Here is an 18,967-nt window from a genome sequence, read left to right as displayed (position 1 = left end):
TGACCCCCTTAAAGGAATTTTCTATCGTAGAATCTATTATTTTTCTGTGAAAAATATTTTCATGAGCTTAGCAAAAATCACTCTAAAATATCTGATGATTAATCCGACCCATAATGCTACGTAATTCTTATTATTCTTGCAGTATTTTTCCTACACAATTAATCCGAATACAAGCTGCTGACATTTACGGATAAGAAACATCAAATATTTGCTGCTTTATTGCATCTAATCCGAGAATCCTACCCGTGTTCTTCGCTATACTTTAACCGACTAACAAGAACAATGGTCCACAACAGATTCACCTTGAGTTTGAGAGGCAAACAGCATATGCAATATTTACAAGAAAAATTATCTGAACAAGTTTATTTGCAATAATAAGAAACCTCCCAGATTATCTCTGTATTTACACATTTATTACCACTATTATGAGCATAATCTTGAACAAAATATGAATTCAAGCTGGGTATTTAGTATCTTGCATTATTTAAGTCGCCGCATTATCTCTTCATATGCGCAATTTCATGACGAATATGAGTTTCAGACTATTCGAGACTGTGTAATTCACTCTTGAAATTACTCATCAAACCATGATCGAGTTCAAATTAGCCTCTTTTTGGCTGTATTATCTAATCACACGAAAATAAACATATGTAACACTCTCGCTATGATCTTGACTTTGGCATTGTTGCTTTCAAAATGGTTTTATGAATCCATAAACACATTATGGCAAACCGACGAGTAATTTTGATATAAAAAAAAAGCGAATAAGCAGATATTAAACGTCTTTGTATACAATAAAGATATCTATCAGAGTACATGAACAGCAATGCAAGTGTGGCTTCAACTACAGCTTATACATCGAAACTCACATATGACTCGGAACTTGGGAAATCGTAATTACTCCATAAGCTGAGATTAAGCTGTACCAGAATTCACACCTTCATTTGCACACTATGACAAACCAATTCTCAGGCATGTGTTAATTTAATTTTGAATGATTACCGAGGCTTGGTCTAACCAGTATTCATTTCACTGCTAAGTCGACAGAACTCAGTCACATATTCATTTGCAGTTTGACGAGTATATTGAAAAACGGTTAAATATTTGGATTCATAATTTTTTATTTTTGGAACTGAATTCGGGAGAAATAATATTGTCAAAAATCAATTAGTGGAGCCGATGATTGAAGTAAACAAAAAGTTATGTTTACAAAAGCAAAAGTTCAATTACTATATTAGAACTGAAGCAATTCCAATGGCCCAGAATAATTCCTGTGGTATCGTAAATTAGACAGTATGAACTTTAACATGTTTGCTAAATCAATAACGCATCAATAATTCACTATCGCATAAATTATAGCCGCCTATCAACCTATCTTCCAGACTGTCACAGCATGAAAGGACTACATAAAACAGCATATAACTTCTTAAATGTCACATACACGCGTACTGAATTCTCATCAAGGAACGCGATTTTCCTGTCATGGAAATATGCAAACATGCAAAACTGTAATAATGGCGATGTCGTCGAAGGATTTTAATGTAAATGGAAAGGATTTCGTTGATTTTTTTCTCTGCTGATGTAGTCTTTCGAGTATTTAGCTTTTTTTACACTATTCATACTTGGCCTGTTTTTAAGGTTTTGTGGGAAACAAAACCTTATTAGAATCGAGACGGTGTCTGTCTTTTTTTTTTTTTTTGATGAGGTGGAAATCTTCAAAAGACACTGGTCTGGGCACATTAGCGTGTGGGATTTTTACCCACTAAAACCCCCCGACTCCCTCCCTGCCCCGCGGAACCACCATAAGGTATTACATCACGGGGCGGAGTCAGCTCACTCTAGCTTAATCCCATTTCTTCTATACGCGGCGCACGTGACCGCGCTTTTCTCCTTTCCTCTGCCTTTCGCAATTTATCTTGAATAGATGCGATCATGGAGTTGACCGCATCCCAATTTTCTTGATGTGCTAGCATTTTCGGCACCAGATTTTCTGGTACCAGCACCTCTCCTAGAGTCTCCTCTAGATTCCTCCTTTCTTCCACAAATCTCGGACAGTGGAAGAATACATGCTCTGGGTCCTCTGGTACTCCCTCACAATTTGGACAGTCGGGTGAGGTCTCCAATTTAAACCTGTGAAGGTATTGGAGATATCCTCCATGTCCCGTGAGAAACTGGGTGAGATTATAATTAATCTCACCGTGTCGTCTCTCCAACCACTCCTTGATGGCAGGAATGAGCCTGTGAGTCCACCGACCCTTTCCCGAGCGTTCCCACCGCTCTTGCCATCTATTTATGGATATCTCCCTCTCAGCGTTCTTCGTCTGCGATAGGGGAGAGATTGGCTTCGCATGATATATATTCGCCATCTCATCTGCCAAGATGTCAATCGGCATCATTCCAGAGATGACGAATGCTGCATCATCTGAGACAGTCCTGAAGGCAGAGCATACCCTCAGAGCTGTCCTCCTGTAGACTGCATTCAGTTTGCTAGTATTAACTGGCATCCGCGATGCCTCGCTCCAAACTGGGGTCGCATAGAGCATGATTGAGGTCACCACCCTGGCTATAAGCAACCTAGAGGTATGCCGTGGCCCTCCCACGTTCGGCATCTTCCTCGCCAGGGCCATACTGGCAGTGGATGATTTATCACAAACATACTGTACGTGTTGCTTATAGCTGAGCTTCCTGTCTATCACCACCGCCAAGTATTTGATGGTCGGCTTGGAAGTGATGATATGAATCCCGATTCTAACACAGGCGTGATTTCTCTTCCGGCGCTTCGTGATGAGGACCGCTTCGGTTTTTTCCTCCGCAAGCGTCAAACCAGAGCTCTCCAACCAACATTTGACAGCACTGATTGCCTCGCTTGAGTATAACTCAGCCTCTTCAAGATGCTTTGCGACAACAACCAGTGCTATGTCGTCAGCGTAACCCCCCACTGTGGCTTCCTCCGGAAGGGGAAAATTAAGTACATTAAGTACATGATGTTCCACAGTAGTGGGCCCAATACGCAGCCCTGTGGGACACCCGCGGAAACAACGTACTCCTGCGGTCCGTCATCAGTGTCATACCAGAGCCTCCTTTCACTTCAGTAACTATCGACAATAGCAGCGAGATAGGCAGGAATACCAATCTTCGCTAAAGATTTTCGTATTAGATTCCAATTGGCCGAATTGAATGCATTTTTCACGTCCAAGGTTACTACCACGCAATATTTGCTGGTACTACCGTTTCCGTGAATTGCATCTTCGGCCAAGCCAGGAACCAATTTGATGGCATCAATGGTTGATCTGGCTTTTCGGAACCCATACTGCCGATCTGAAAGGCCGCCTTGGCTCTCAACAACCGGGAGTAATTTATTATAGATTACCCGCTCTAACATTTTCCCCACGCTGCAAATTTTTTTTTCACAGAATGTAGCCATGTGGGATATCAAATGAAAGGTCTCAATTAGTACTTTTCGAAACTGGTTCAATATTTGATGTTGAGTGAAACATAGGGGAGTGAGGGCTCAAAATAGGACCCCCAAAAAGTGTAACAGGTCTCGTTCTCAGAACCTATCCAACCGAAAAATCTGAAAAAAATCACATCTCTATGAAATCTAGGCCTCAAAATATATCCGGTTCCGATATCTGCACAAATAAAGTTAATAATAGTGTATTTCCACATTTTAGAAATTCATCCGGCACCCCCCCTGAATTACAAAATTTGGCATGCGTATAAAGAAGAACATAATGCACAAGTTGGTCAAGTTTGGAAAAAATCGAATTATTATTAACAAAGTTATAGGGAGTGAAGCTTCAAATTTTGCGGGTAGGGCCTAATTCAGATAGATATAAGAAGTAAATCGAAAATATGGATACGATCAATTTATATACATGCCTATATGTGTACAGTATTCGGAAATAGGCAGTTTGTTTGTTTAGGGTGAGCGTAATATCTATAGTTGTAATATGTACATATGTCTCGTAGTTTGGAAAAATATGAAGGATTATGTTGGATTTGTAGCTATTATACGGATAGAAAAATGTGCGTTGAAATTTCTTACATAATATGAACACAAAGCCTTTATACCCGAAGCGCGAGCTTCCGGTATTCCGACTTGTTTCGAATTAATTCCGTTGAGTTTAAAATTCGGCTGACACATAAATTATCGGAGACGACGGAGAGAATAGGGCCATGCCAAACATTTAAAAAATTGGCGAAGTTGATCGTAAAGAACTATCCGCCAATATTGAAGTGCCCCGACGGTATGCCCTTGCACACGTCTGAGTTAAGTTCGCCATCCACGTTCAGTTCGGCCTGTTAGTTACGTCAGAATAGTCCGCATTTGAACGTGGATGGGAGGCTCCGGCCTGTCAGTTTGGATTCTTCAAGCGGCCAGTGATCGAATGAAAATCGATTCGACCCACCGGCCAGACATGTTTGCATAGGCTGTAAGCGAGAATTTCTTGTTTGTTTAGAATGTGAACGAGAATTTCATGGGCATTTTTCTTGCTGGTGAACATTTCTGATAAATCTTAAGGCTTTCCACGTCCAAAGTTGAACTAATGATGTTGCGGCTTGCCGGTATGTGGATGGTACTTTCAGTTCAATTGATGACCGCCTACGTTGCGGTCGTAATCGACAGGCCGAACTGAATGTGAATGGCGGGCCTTAGCCAGGCATGGGAATGGGGAGGAAGTAGTCCTTTTGTTGTGGGACCGCATGGGAACCTGAAAAACAAAAAAGAAATATATGGCAGCAACCTAGCGGAAAATACACGCGAAGCTAAAATTGGAAAACCAAAAAAAATATCGGCGCAACCACGCAGCCATAAAACTAGACACCCGGGGGCTGTGATCGAGATCCATGGGGAATCACATCTTCACTCGATACTTTCTTGCTCCCGATATGAGACACGGTCTTTGGGGGTCCCTCCCTTTTTGGACAATTTCATCGTATTAAAATAGAGAATGCCCCTAAATTAGTGTAAATTCGCGGGAGTGAGGCAGAAAAAGGGGGAGAAGGAGTCCTGAAATCAAGGTTTAGCTCTTCTTCACTAAATAACGCTGTGGCCAACAGACAAATTATTAACCCTCATCTTACATAGCTACTTACATGATGCGGAGTTAATGATTCAATGATGAACAGGCCACAGCCGGGTATATCGGTTTCTTCAATTATAGCACTATACACGTGAGAGACTGACAGGGACTGGTCTTCAAACCGCAAGTGTTGAATTTGCTTAGTCCTCATGCAACACGGTTTTAGATTGAATCTAAACTGAATTTTTGACGACCGATCTCCATGAAACAGGCACAATCACTGGCAGCGGCGGTGATTTGCCCAGAACTGAGCGATTTGAATACCACCGATCAACGCTATCAACCAACGGAGAACTGCGTTCTGAAATTACTTCACTTATTAACGCAACCTGGATGAAGTTGTGTTCCACAACTGGTGTTCTTTGTGATCGACGTATCAACGAACGTTTCAAATTTAAAATTTACCGTAATGTCGTCTGTTCTGTCGCGCTCTATGGTTCTGAGTGTTGGCCGACCATAAAAGACAATGAACGGCGTCTTGCGGTAATGGAGACGAAGATGTATATCTAGGGTGAGTAGTGCATTAAGAGCTGCGCCGGATGTCGTGCTCATGGCACCAGTGATACCCAAAGACACAGTTCTTTGCAGTGAAGCTAGTTTACGGTGACAACCTTTTTGTCTCATCTTAACCCACCCTGCTTCGGATGCATAAACAAACATCGGCCTAATGATGACAACGTATATTCACATTATCACATGAGTCCTGAGGCTCCATGTCGAGGCAAACGTCTGTCTGCACAGCCTATAATGTTAGCACTTTCACTTACTTCTTTAAATGTACTACCTTTTGCATAGACGTCAGCGCAATGCCGACAAAGTCAAACGTGCATAGAGAGTTGCTCACATAAGATGGACACAAAACCTCTATACCTGAAGCGCCGAACTTCCGGTGTTCCGACTTGTTTATTTAGTTAGGAAAATCCTAACTTAATCACGGTAAAGGTAATCAGACGAATACTTTTTTCGCACACTAAACTTTTCGTGTAATAACCTGTAACTAGTAGTAACCAATATCTATTTTGCCCGGGCACGAAAGACCCCGGTTTAGAGACGAAGTGTTGATAATAGCATATTAGTATAACGACCTTTAATTTCATTCTAGAAGTACAAAATGATAATTTTGAAAAATTTGAAGGGAATCCAACTATTATTAACAAAGTTATAGGTGGTCAAAGTTGTTTACGTGTATGACGTCATCATCATATAAAGTGAACTCATATGAAGAAGTTGGAGTTCGGAGATATATCAAGGAATATTTAAGCTGTGTTTGAGTGCATAGAAACTTGTATAGAAAGTTTTTCAACCTAGATGAACACAAAACCTTTATGCCGGAAGCGTCCATCTTCCGGTTCCCCGATTTGTCAATTTAATGAAAACTAGCTGACAATATTCTCCAAACTTCAATCATCGAATGTCTACTTCTTCCAATCTTATTTTTATATCTATAATACTTTAACTGTGAACTTCTCCTTGGTTAGATAGATGGACAATGCTCATCTTTTATCGTGAGAGAAGACACTAACGTTATTAGTTATAAAATACAGTACTCTTTAGATCGAACGCATCGTGTAAATAGTAAACAATTGAATTGAATGAACAATTGAACATACTTGGCCCCAGCCGCAAAAGGAGTCGGAACGGCTGGTTTGACGATGAATGTAAGCTAGCAACGGAACGGGAGAATGCCGCATACCGAGTATTGCATTCTCAAAAAACGCGGGCAAGCGCAGAGACTTATCACGAACTACGTCGAGCGGAGAAGCGACTTCACAGACGAAAAAAGGAAGCCTGGGAGAACCAACAAGTCTGTGAATTAGAAAAGTACAGGGAGCAACCGCACCAGGCCCGGAAGTTTTACAAACAAGTCAGCAGGATGAAGCCTTATACACCTCGATGCTCATCCTGCCGAGACAAAGAGGGAAATCTGATTTCCGACAGAATGGGCATATTGGAGCAATGGGTTGAGTACTTTGATGAGCTATTGAACAACCAGAACATCGGCGAGTTGGAGGTCCCGCCAACTGAAGACGACGGACAAATACTGCTACCACCAAGTTTAGGAGAGACAGTCCGCGCAATTCATAGGCCAAAAAATCATAAGTCGCCAGGAGCCGATGGAATTACAGCCGAATTGATTGAATATGGAGGCAACCAATTACACCAACTGGTTCATCAACTTGCGCTCCAGGTATGGGACAGCGAATCAATGCCTGACGATTGGCAATGAGGCATCTGTCTCATACATAAAAAGGGAGATATCATACAATGCAGCAATTGTAGAGGTGTCACGTTGCCGAGTATTATCTATAAGGCATTCTTCGCTATCTTGCTAGGCCGGATAGCCCCATACGCCCAGAACATCATTGGCCCATACCAAAGAGGCTTCACTCCAGGCAAATCAGCAACAATCTTTGTGCGGCAAGCGATGGAAAAACTCTTGAAATATGGACAACAGTTGCACCATCTATTCATCGACTTCAAAGCCACCTATGATATCATAGCCAGGGTAAAACTGTACACGGCCATGAGAGAATTCGGTACCCCGATGAAATCTATAAAGCTGACTAGACTGACCCTGACCAAAGTGCGAGGTCAGATAAGAGCAGCAAGATCATTTCAAGACCATTCGACATCAACAACGGTCTACAACAAGGGGATGCCCTATCATGCATTTTCTTTAACCTGGCCCTCGAGAAAGTGTTCCGTGATGCGGAGGTAAATGCAAGAGGTAGGATCCTCTTTAAGTCCACCCAACTACTGGCCTATGCTGACGATATCGACATCATGGGAAGAACGACCCGAGATCTACAAACTGCCTTCATCCAGATCGAGCAGGCGGATATCGGCGCGAGATCTTGGGCTGCACATCAATGAAGGGAAAACAAAGTATATGGTGGCAACGTCAGCATCGAAAACCAACGAATCAACAACATCGAATCGCACTGGTCAAACGGAAAGAATAAAGATAGGAGAATACAACTTTAAGAACGTTGATAATTTTTCCTATTTAGGGTCAAAAATCACAACTGATAACAACTACGACGATGAAATCCGCGCATGGTTATTGGCAGCCAACAGAGAATATTTCAGCTTACAAAACTGTTACACTCGAAACGTCTCACCATACGGTCAAAGCTCTTACTGTACAAGAAAATGATCTTGCCAGTCCTTATGTATTCTTCGGAGACTTGGGTTCTTAACAAGAAAAATTGCGAACTCTTGACCGCGTTCGAGAGAAGAATCCTACGAAGAATTTTTTGCTCCCTACACGAGAATGGACGATTCCGTAGCCTACATAACGACGAAATCTCTCGAGTTCAATAGGTTACGGTGGGTGGGTCACTTAATCCGTATGGATAAGAATGATCCAGCCCGAAAAGTCTATAAGGGCAATATCTATGGTAGAAAAAGAAGGCGAGGCGGACCCTACCTCAGATGGAACAATGGCGTATCGAATTGGTGAACCTCGGCGCAAGACTGCATTGTCTGGAATTCCTTATACCGTCAAATAACTAGGGACACCCCTTTTAGCCAGTCAACTTTTTAACCACTCCTAGCTAGTAGAATTGAATGCATTTTTGACGTCCAACGTCATCTCGTTATGCGTCCCATCATTTGCTCACTGAGAAATCATGCCATTCTCCTCGCCAATGTGGTACTCACATATGTCAGATCGACTATTGAACCCGACTCCGCCCCACGAAAAGTGGACACCTTTCCCGTATTTACAAGCACCAAGTCTAGCTCCGCAAAAGTCTCTCGTGTTCGTAGTGCGACTGCCTCAATCTACGGCCCACTTGTTGAAATCATCCGCTATGATCTTGGGGGTTTCGTCCGTTTGTCTGTTTATTTGTCTGTGTGTCACACGCATTTTACTCGGAGACATTTTTTCATTTTCATTTTATTTATTTCTAATTAGTGTCTTACATCTGATACATTTTGCTTAAAAGTAGCTTAGAATTAGCTTAGCTAGCTTAGAATTATTACAATGGGTGGCTATACATTGTTTGGCCTACCCGACCTTCTCTGTAATTAACTTTATTGTGTAAAAACAAACTGTAATTTACAACGTTCCTTGGCTTTGTATTTAATTAAAACATTACTTAACCTATTTTCAAAACTGCGTCCGCACTAATGACGCGAGAAGGTTTTGTTTTACTTACTTACATCTACCTTATTACTACTTACATTTACTTACATAAATACTTAATTCTACTATATACAATAGCACTTAATATTCATATAGTGCTTAGCCTCTTTGCACTCCTACCAGGCAAGGTGTATCGAAGAGGGACAGGATTATTGATTTTAGGTCAGGGTTCAGTATCTGGCACGGCCTAAGGAAAGTCGCTAGTGGGATTGTTTTGCCCTGCTCATGCAGTCTTCTAATTTTTGGGTTTGGATGGTTTTCAAGTTTATTGAAAAACCGCTCCGTAATGTTGAGAATATATTCTCTAATGGGGTCTATATTTGCTCGCCGGTATACTATGGCGTTCCTGCCGCACTTCTTAGTCTTCCAATTGTAAGACAATCCAGTGCAATATCTTAATACACGGCGTTCGAAAGACATGCATTTATCCATGGCTTTCGAAGAGCAAGTGATCCACGAGGGGGCTCCGTAGCATATGATGGGCCTGATGAGAGTCTTATATAGGATCAGCTTAGTTTTGGTGCTTAGACCCACTTTTTTGCGAAGAAGAAAGTAGATCTTGCGCAATGCACCATTTGCTTTTCCAATGGCGAGTTTAACATGGTCGTTAAATCTTAGGAATTCGTTGAAATTGATTCCTAGATATTTGATCGATTTCGACCCTCTTACTATTGTATTCCCGATTTCCAGTTTCAGGCGTTTAGCCTTCCTGTGGATAGATCTAGATCCCGAGTATGTAGATTTCCTCCTGAAGATACAGACTTGTGTCTTGGTTGAGTTAATTTTAATACCCCAGCTCTGGTGGTAGTAGCAGAGGTCAACCAAGTAATCCTCTATGTCGCTAACTGCCTTGTCTGGGCGAAAATTAGAGGAGTAGACGAGTGTGTCGTCGGCATACTGAATAAGCTCTGTACCGACCTCAGGGGAGGGAACATCAGCAGTGAAAATATTGTATAAAGTAGGACCAGAAATGGATCCCTGCGGCACCCCAGAAGTGACCGGCAAGAGATCGGAAATCTCATTTCCGACACTGACGTAAAAATGTCTATCCTCGAAGAAACTGATGGCAAGTCTGATAGTCGGGATTGGGAATTCGTATTTGATCAGTTTATAGATTAGCCCGTTTATCCAGACGGAATCAAAGGCCTTTTCTAAATCCAGAGCGCAAGCTACCGTGGGTTTGTTATTGACGTTAAGTCTGCTGGCCACAGTATCGTGGAGGTAGCTCAGGGCGTGCTGTGTTCCGTGTTTAGCACGGAAACCGAACTGATGGTCTGGAATAATGTTGTTAAGATTGCAGTGTTGGACCAGCCCTACGGTCCATGCTCTCTCAAAAAGCTTCCCCAGGTTAGATAGAAGTGAAACGGGTCTGAAATTACCAGGTTCACAAGAGACACCTCCTTTGCGAATGGCTATAATTTTGGCTATTTTCCAGGTGGATGGGAAGTAGCCATTATTAATGCAGTTATTAAAAACCGCAAGCAGGAACTTAATGGAGGCTACTGGAAGATTTTTTAAGACAAAATTCGTAATTCCATCTGGGCCTGCTGACTTTTTACCGTTAAGGTTATGGGTAATAGCAGTGAGTTGTGATAAACTCAGAAATTTGCTCGAATCAGTAGGCTTGTTGGAAGGGTTCTGGGCAGAAAAAGACGTGATTCTGTAGCAGTTCCTAGAAGTGAAATCTTTGACTGTTGAATCAACAGTCTTAGTGAGAGCCGTTCTGTTGCTCGGAGGTGTTGCGTTGAGCTGTCGCTCGAAGAATTCCCCAAGTGTTTTTGCTTTCTCAGCATCACTGCAGACTCGCACTTTGTTTTGGGTTAGAACAAAGTTGCGGGCTTTGTATTTCCCGGTTAGCCTGTTGATATTTTGGAACATATTAGCTCCAGGCTTAATGTCTGCAAGTTTGCGGGTCAATTCCTTGCTACGGAAGGTCGCCACCATACCACGGATTAGCGTACTGAGACAGTTAATCCGGGAGAGTAATGCTTTATATTCCGCATTTATTTTATTCCCGTACTCGTGAAATTTGCGCTTAAGATTACGCCTCCAAATCTGCCTAACTTTCAAGTGAAGCATTATCTCATGTGGAAGAGAATTGAATTCAAACTCATCGACTTTTATCAGCTTAGAGTTTCTGCGTGTAGCAGTGTCAATAACGTCAGACGCCAAGTTAATAGCCTCGTCGATTTCTTTGTCCGACAGATTGCGATTATTTGAGAGCTTTTTCAAGTTGAGTTTTGGTGCTAACTCAGCCCTGAATTTATCCCAGTCAGTGTGGGCGAAAGACCTAATTGTGGTCATTACTCTCTTTTGCAGAGAAAAAGGTGAGGACAGTTTGAGATTGACCGCGAAATGGTCGGACATGCCTGGTAAGGTATCACATGATATTACCTGAAAGCTTTGCTTCATTTCCATAGACAGAAGGAAGTAGTCTAATATAGATTGACTACTGGGCCTTGACGGAGAATTCGGCAAGATCATCACGAGATTGGTAGGCGAGAAAGGGTCGTGGATCCATTTGAGCAGGGTTTTCCCATTACAGTTAATGGCCGTGTCGCCCCAGTGAGTGTGCCTGGAGTTGAAGTCGCCTCCAAAGACAAGGTAATTAGATTTCAACTGGAGATCGCTCAAGACTTTTAAGTCATGGCCCAGTTCCTCATTTCTAGATTGGCACTTAATATAAACGGAGACAATGAGAATCCGTTTATTGCCAGCCGTTTTAATGAAAGCCGCCGCGGCGGAACAGGTTAGCAGGTTGTCTATGGCGACTTCCTCGAATTCATAATCTTTTTTGATTAATAGGGCAGAGCCGGTGTTGTTATCGTCCCGGATGGTATTATATCCGGTGAAGTTCACGTTATGCCTGCTTTTAAGATGGGTCTCCGAAACGCAATAAATGTCTGCTTTCAGAGAGTCGATCAACACCTGGGCAGTGGCACGTTTGGCGTGAGATACAAGGGACGCGGAGTTAAAAGTAACGATACTTAACTCCATAAATTAAGAATAAGTTTAATGGCAGCGAATTGCCGTTGTTCATTCGTGCTGGCTGAGGTGAGGGCTCCAACCAATTCACGGAATGCAGCCGGCTGGTTTGGGAGAGACTTTGTTGGAGGTGGAGGTGCAGGAGCCACGCGGGGCAGTGATTGTTTCATGGCTTCAGCGTAAGATATGCCTGGTTTGGCCAAACTTTGCGACAGATTTGCTACTGCCTGTTTGGCCTGCTGTGCTTCTTTAGATTTGCGGACTTTGGCAGCTTCTTTTCGGGCCAGCATATCTTTATATGCTGGGCAACCGCGGAAGCTGGCGGGATGTCCGACTTTGCCGCAGTTGCAGCATTGCGGCACCTCCGTTGAGGGGCGTGGGCAGTCGCCACGCGGATGTTTTGTGGTGCATTTAACGCACCGATGTACAATTGTACAATTTTGAGCAACGTGCCCAAAATTTTGACAATTGAAACATTGAATCTGTCCCAACGGTCTTATTTTTTCTAAGGAAACCTTCTGGTGTAGAATGTATTTCACCTTGAAGGCGTCGTTGAGCTCTTGAGAGGGCTCGAAGGTCACTATAAAAAGTCCCGATTGAGACTTCATTGGAAGAGAAGGATTCTCCTTATGTAGAGCTTTGTCCTGATTTGTCAGGAAGTTGGCTACAGACCGGATTTTGAGCTGCGGATGCTCAGCTTTGAGCTCCGCCAGAATTTCTACAGCATCGGTTTCCCGATGTAATCCTCGAATAATGAGGGACTGCGTCCTCAGAGATTGAGGGGTGCTAGTTGTGGCGTTTAAGCCTTGCTCTTTGATGAGAGCGAAGATTTTGCCGTGATCCTCGATGGATTCGGCGAAAATGAGGGTCTTATCCGCCCTCGTGTTCTTGAACGTTGCCTTTATCCCTTTTGCCTTAAGGGACTTTAGCAGAACAGGAACATTTAATGAATATCCGGTAATCACCGGTATCTTCTGCTTCTTTGGTTTCTGAGCGGGGGTTGGGATAATATTTGCCTGGGGAGTGCTTTCACTAATCTTAACACTTTTGGCACTAACCTTACTCCTTTTTGACTTACGTCTTGTGACGAAGTTGAATGGGTCTTCGTCCTCCGATGTTGCAACGGTGATGTTGTTCGTTACGGTTTTGTTGGCTCCAACGTTGTTCGCTTCAATGTTGCCGGCTACGATGTTGCTGGCTTCTAAGTTGGTCGGCTCTCCCGAGACATCTCCGGCGAAAGCAGACGCACATCCCACGATGTCGTCCACTTCAATGGGCTGTCCGGCTTGCAGGTTTTCCTTCTCCTGCCGTTTTTCCCGTTCTGCTCTGAGCTCTGCCCGGAGCTCCGCGATCTCCTCCTTCAGCATTTTTATTATCTCGAGCAGATTTGCTCGATTCTCGTCTCCGGGGCTCGGGCCCCCCTCTTCGTCAGAGGGGCCCCCTGTCTTTGCCCTCTTGGCGGACATTTTGTCCCCAAGCCCGTCCTGCGTGGATGTCAGGAATTCGGTTCACTAAAAGAAAACAGAAAAAAACAATCGCATGTAAATTATACTTTAATATACGGCGTCTCAATAATATTGAGATCCACTGTATATTGTTAACAGAACGATACTTCCTTTGTTTAATTGCTCTACAGAGCACTCCACTTAACACTTCCGTCACTTTTGTCACTTTTTAATTTTCGTTCCTAGAACACTTGAATTGCTCCGCAACACGTCCGTTCACTACGAGATCTCGAAGCGAACTGTACTCGGAGACGGTTATAGTGATCGACACAAAATTCGGTGGAAAGGAAGAAACTTTGAACACTCACGCATACAGTGACTTACATCATTCTACTTCGAATTTAGGGGGGTCCCCATATGTGCCAAAGGGCGGTGTACATTTTTTTTATCAAATATAGTCATGTGGGGTATCAAATGAAAGGTCTCGGTTAGTACTTTACTTTTCGAATTCGGTCTTAGTTTTGACATTTGTTGGAAGGGTGGGGAGTGTGGGGGTTGAAAGTGATAATTTTTTAACGGGTCCATTTTCGGAAACTACTCAACCGTTACGTGTTACGTGCTACGTACTATTGAGACAAGCACACACTACACAAAATCTTGCACACCTGAATTGTCCAGCTTCCGGTTACCCGATTTGTCTATCTATTGAAAACTAGCGAATTTTTCAAAACTTCAATCTTTGGATATCTACTTTTTTTGTATCTATTCTTACCGTGAACTTTTACTTGTTTTGATAGATGGACAATGCTTAACTTTTATTGTGAGAGAAGATACTAACGTTATTAGTTATAAAATACAGTACTCTTTAGATCGAACGTATCGTGTAAATAGATCTTGAAGAATAGTAAACAATTGAATTCTTAATTCCATACAGTCATGCACCCAAAGTTCTTCACATAAGAAAAGCAAAAACATTCCATTTCTGAGGTGGTTAGCTTAAGGTTCCCGACTTGTTTAATTGCAGAACTAAATCCGTTCTAATGATCGTAACCATTGACGTCATACTATTACAAACAATATTCCTCATCTTTATGAGCAGAAACAGTAGAATTACTTTTGATTAAGCAGTTGATTCATATTTTTTTAATTTCAGCACTTTCAAGAGAATAATTTTTTTTTGTGATGCAAATTTTTGAATCATGCCTCCTGGATATCAAATTGCTAAAAGTCGAAAAGTCTAAAAGTATCAAACATGCTTTGAAGCTGAAAATGCTCATACCAGCTTCTGTTTGTTTTGAGTAATGCTTAAAAGTCTTGAATAAACAGCTCTTAAACTCTCGAAATATTTGATAAACAAACACTAACCAGCTGACAGAATAAGAAGGAAATAGGGATCACGGTGAAGAATCTTTTATATTAGATATTTGAGGAATTCATTGTCTTCAACTTGGGAAATTTCGTGGTACGTACTTGAGTCATGATTAAGTTGATCTAATCTGCACTTATTAACAAAAAGATCCATTTATTGCGCATTCACAAAATCAACTAGAATTGCAAATTGCCAAATTTACAAGAAAAGGCATCTTGGATCTCAGCGTCTTGATCCAAACGCGTGTCTGTAAGCTTTGTATCGTGATCGGTTCACCTTAGATATTTCTACATGTGTAATTTTAAGCGCTCTTCCATATGACACTGGGTGTTAAAACTTCTGCATCATTTAGAAAACTGTATGCGCTCCAATGTGAACTCCAGTTGTTTATGAAAATGTTGACGAAAACCATTTAGATTTTTTGGAATGCATCCTATTTTCTTGGTTCCAGTCATAGATTAACTTGGCTCGTATAATATGAGCCACCTGTTGAATAGGAAAGTGCTAGTAGTCATTCCCTGCTATCTTTTCCAAGAAAACACCATAATATTTGAAGAGCTTAAAAATTTTCGCAAAATAGTGACAAACCTTATAACCCCCTTAATACATATGTATGAGACGGCAACAAAACATGACATATCAACTTGTTTACCTTTTTGAATAAATACATGCGTGAATGTAGGTATGCACGAGTATATGTTCATAACTCTCATTCCATTCATCTCCAGTCGGTTGCGACTAGAGCTAAAAAGTTACCGAGGTATCGCCAGAATAGAGAAGTACGCGCACTTGCCAGTAGCCTTTGGTTTCGTCATATCCGCATTATGGTGTGTAATTACCTGAATGCTAATCATTTTTCAAATTTTTCCGAGAAAGTATTCAATGCTCGTCATGGATGTGAGTTCATTGTACAAATGACCAGCAATACTAACTTCTAGAGCGGTTGAGAACGTTTCTGGATGAAATCACAGTGGTTTCGTGAGACATTAGTGCTTTCCATATTAAGCGTCGTCGGTCCGTGATTCGATAGTGTAGTGGTGAGCAGTCGTGACTCAAGTTGAATTGTGAAATAAATGTTTTGGATAAATTTATATCTGAAAGGTAATGAATGTCTGGTGCTTTCAAAACATCTCCAATAACGATATAAACAGAGGAAGCATATATACACGTTCGATGAATTGTAGTCGATTTGTGGTGAATTTTTAATCTACAAAGATACAGCTTTTATAAAAAGTGTAGGAGATCGGAATTTACTTTGTAAACATACTGGTCTGACCAGAAAGTTCGTCTTACCGATTACGACAAGCAAAATATCTGAAAAGGAAGTAATTTTTCTTTGATGCTTTTGCCCCCTACTGGGCATTGATCTGAAATTGTGTTAACGACCACATCTAATCCAAAAGCGTACATTTACCAATTTCAGTACAGTGTGTTTCGATAATAGAAACGCCGTATGTTGTATCTTTAGCGAGTTTACCGACAAAAACAAAGAGTGCATCTAAATAATGTGTTCAGGTAATTAGTTTTCAATCAATTAGAAATTTGCGGTGCATAGACAGTGAATGATAATAGATAATTAAAATAAATTATTCACTAAATCCTGTTTGGATGGCCAGTGTGCCTTTTCGAGAAGGTTAATAACTAACTAACAATATATTAAACATTATCTCATATATTCTTAGCACCTAACACGTTACCTATACTAGATGATTCTTCTATGGTGTTACAGTCTGGTCGACTTGGACCAATCTTGACAAGTGAATTCTCGTTAGCGCAAATTGCGTGACTATACCATCGAAAACGCCTCTCTCGGAATTTTTCCACGATCTGTACAAACCCATATCGATTGCGGATATCCTCACTTCGACTGTGATGGAAACGTGTCACGCCACTAGTCCAACACAACATCTTCATCTCCATTACCGCAAGACGCCGTTCATTGTCTTTTATAGTCGGCCAGCACTCAGAACCACAGAGAGTGACAGGACGGACGATATTGCGTTAAATTTTAGAGTTGAGACGTTCATGGATACGCTGAGTACAAAGAACACCAGAGGAACACCAGGCATCTTTCTCAGCATGAGGTCGACCTGTTTGTGGTGCGTACCCGGTGAAGAAGTGAATAGTGCGATCAGCTGATATATGATAATATAGGGCCTACAAATAAGTTCTGTCGGTTTTTTCTTTAAATTTGAAGCTTTATTGTGAAAAATTGGTTATACATTCATTGTTCAAAGTATTGCCCATCGCTAGCCACAACTTTCTTCCATCTTTCAGACAATTCATAGATACCATCGCGCCAAAAATTGGCCTGCTTGGCCGCTATCCACTCATCGAGCCATTTTTTGAGTTCGTCGTAATTGGAGAAGTGCTGGTCAGCCAAGCCATGCTAATCAGAAGGAGCAATGTCTGAAGAGTACAGCGGGTGGGGTAGGACTTCCCATTTCAACGTTTCTAGATATGTTTTAACAGACTGTGCAACATGTGAACGAGCATTGTCATGTTGAAAAATAACTTTATCATGCCTTTGCTGGTATTGCGGCCGTTTTTTCTTGAGTTCGCGGCTCAAACGCATCATTTGACGTCGGTAGAGTTTGCCCGTGACCGTTTCGTTCGGTTTTAATAGCTCATAGTATGCCACACCCAGCTGGTCCCACCATATACACGGCATGATCTTCTCACCATGAATATTCGCTTTGGCCGTCGATGATGAGGCATGGTCGGGGTATCCCCACGTTGCCCGACGCTTGGGATTATCGTAATGGATCCACTTTTCATCGCCAGTAACTATTCGATGCAGAAAACCCTTCCTTTCTTACCGTTGGAGCAGATGTTCGAACGTGAAAAAACGGCGTTCGACGTCTCTTGGCTTCAGTTCATACGGAACCCAACTTCCGACCTTTCGGATCATTCCCGTTGCTTTTAAACAGTTGGAAATGGCTTGCTGAGTGACTCCAAGTGTTTTTCCAAGTTCTTCTTCCGTTTGCGATGGATCTTGGTCGAGCAATGTCTCTAATTCTTCATCTTCAAAAATTGTTGGCCGTCCGGCGCGCTCTTCGTCTTCCAAGTCAAAATTGCCACTTTTAAACCGTCCAAACCACCTCTGACACGTTCGTTCAGATAGAGCATGGTCACCATAAACTTCCACCAAAATGCGATGACTTTCGGTTGCTTTTTTCTTCATATTGAAATAATGAAGTAGAACTCCCCGCAAAAACACATTATTTGGTACAAAATTGGCCATTTTCGTTGATGAAAAAACTATTGTTGTTTACACTTCAGTTAAATAATTTATACTGACGTTTGTGCCTATTGACAGTAGCTTTCCGATGAATGTTTGGAAATGTGGTTCACTGGAATAAAAAACAAGCTACGCCATCTATTGTGAAAACCGACAGAACTTATTTGTAGACCCTATAGTAAACTTCATCAGCCGCTCATTAAATCGTTCGACTTTAAAGAGTATTGAGTGTGTGGGCTACCAAAATGGAGAAGTTTATAGCCATTTTTACAACGTTTACGTTCTAAGTTGCAGCTTCTGGCACCAGATCATCAGGTTTCTTGCAGAGCCCTAATATCAATACGCCTTTTCCGAAGGGCTCTTGCGACTTCATTGGCCTTTCCAGTTAGGGTGCCAATATTTAGCGTTCAAACACGTATTTGTTTTGCTCGGACTAACTTACTCACGTCCTGACGCTGTTCACGCTCCAAGAATCCGTGCCCACTTCTCGACAGGACCAGCCCCGTCCTGCGGTATTGATTAAGGTGGACGCCCTACCATTTTTCCGAGGCTTGTTACTGAATTCGATCATGTCGTTTCTAACGACATTAAATGCAGTTTCTTGGTCGGCCTGTCGTGGGATCTGTTAACAAAAGAGATCAGATAGGATTTAGCATAGTGGAAACCAACTCCAATTATACTTTATTTATC

The 18,967-nt window shown here is 41.9% G+C and overlaps 1 protein-coding gene across 5 annotated transcripts in view; it reads left to right on the top strand.

Moving 5' to 3' along the window:
• LOC119648353 (protein GDAP2 homolog) overlaps positions 1-18,967 on the top strand; it is a 152,509-nt gene that overhangs the window by 24,395 nt on the left and 109,147 nt on the right. For 2 of the 5 annotated variants that reach the window (XM_038050099.1, XM_038050072.1), the window contains exon 1: positions 15,810-16,137. The exons of 2 other annotated variants lie outside the window; for them this stretch is intronic. The gene's annotated coding sequence lies outside the window, so the exon portion shown is untranslated. Of the gene's footprint in view, positions 1-15,809; positions 16,138-16,533; positions 16,552-18,967 lie in introns of those variants that run through there. One more of the 5 variants, XM_038050082.1, reaches the window with a different exon arrangement.

This window comes from Hermetia illucens, chromosome 1, assembly GCF_905115235.1.
Source record: "Hermetia illucens chromosome 1, iHerIll2.2.curated.20191125, whole genome shotgun sequence".
Lineage (NCBI taxonomy): Eukaryota > Metazoa > Arthropoda > Insecta > Diptera > Stratiomyidae > Hermetia > Hermetia illucens.
The sequence above is the reverse complement of the archived record's forward strand: the minus strand, read 5'-3'. Positions and strand labels throughout refer to the sequence as shown.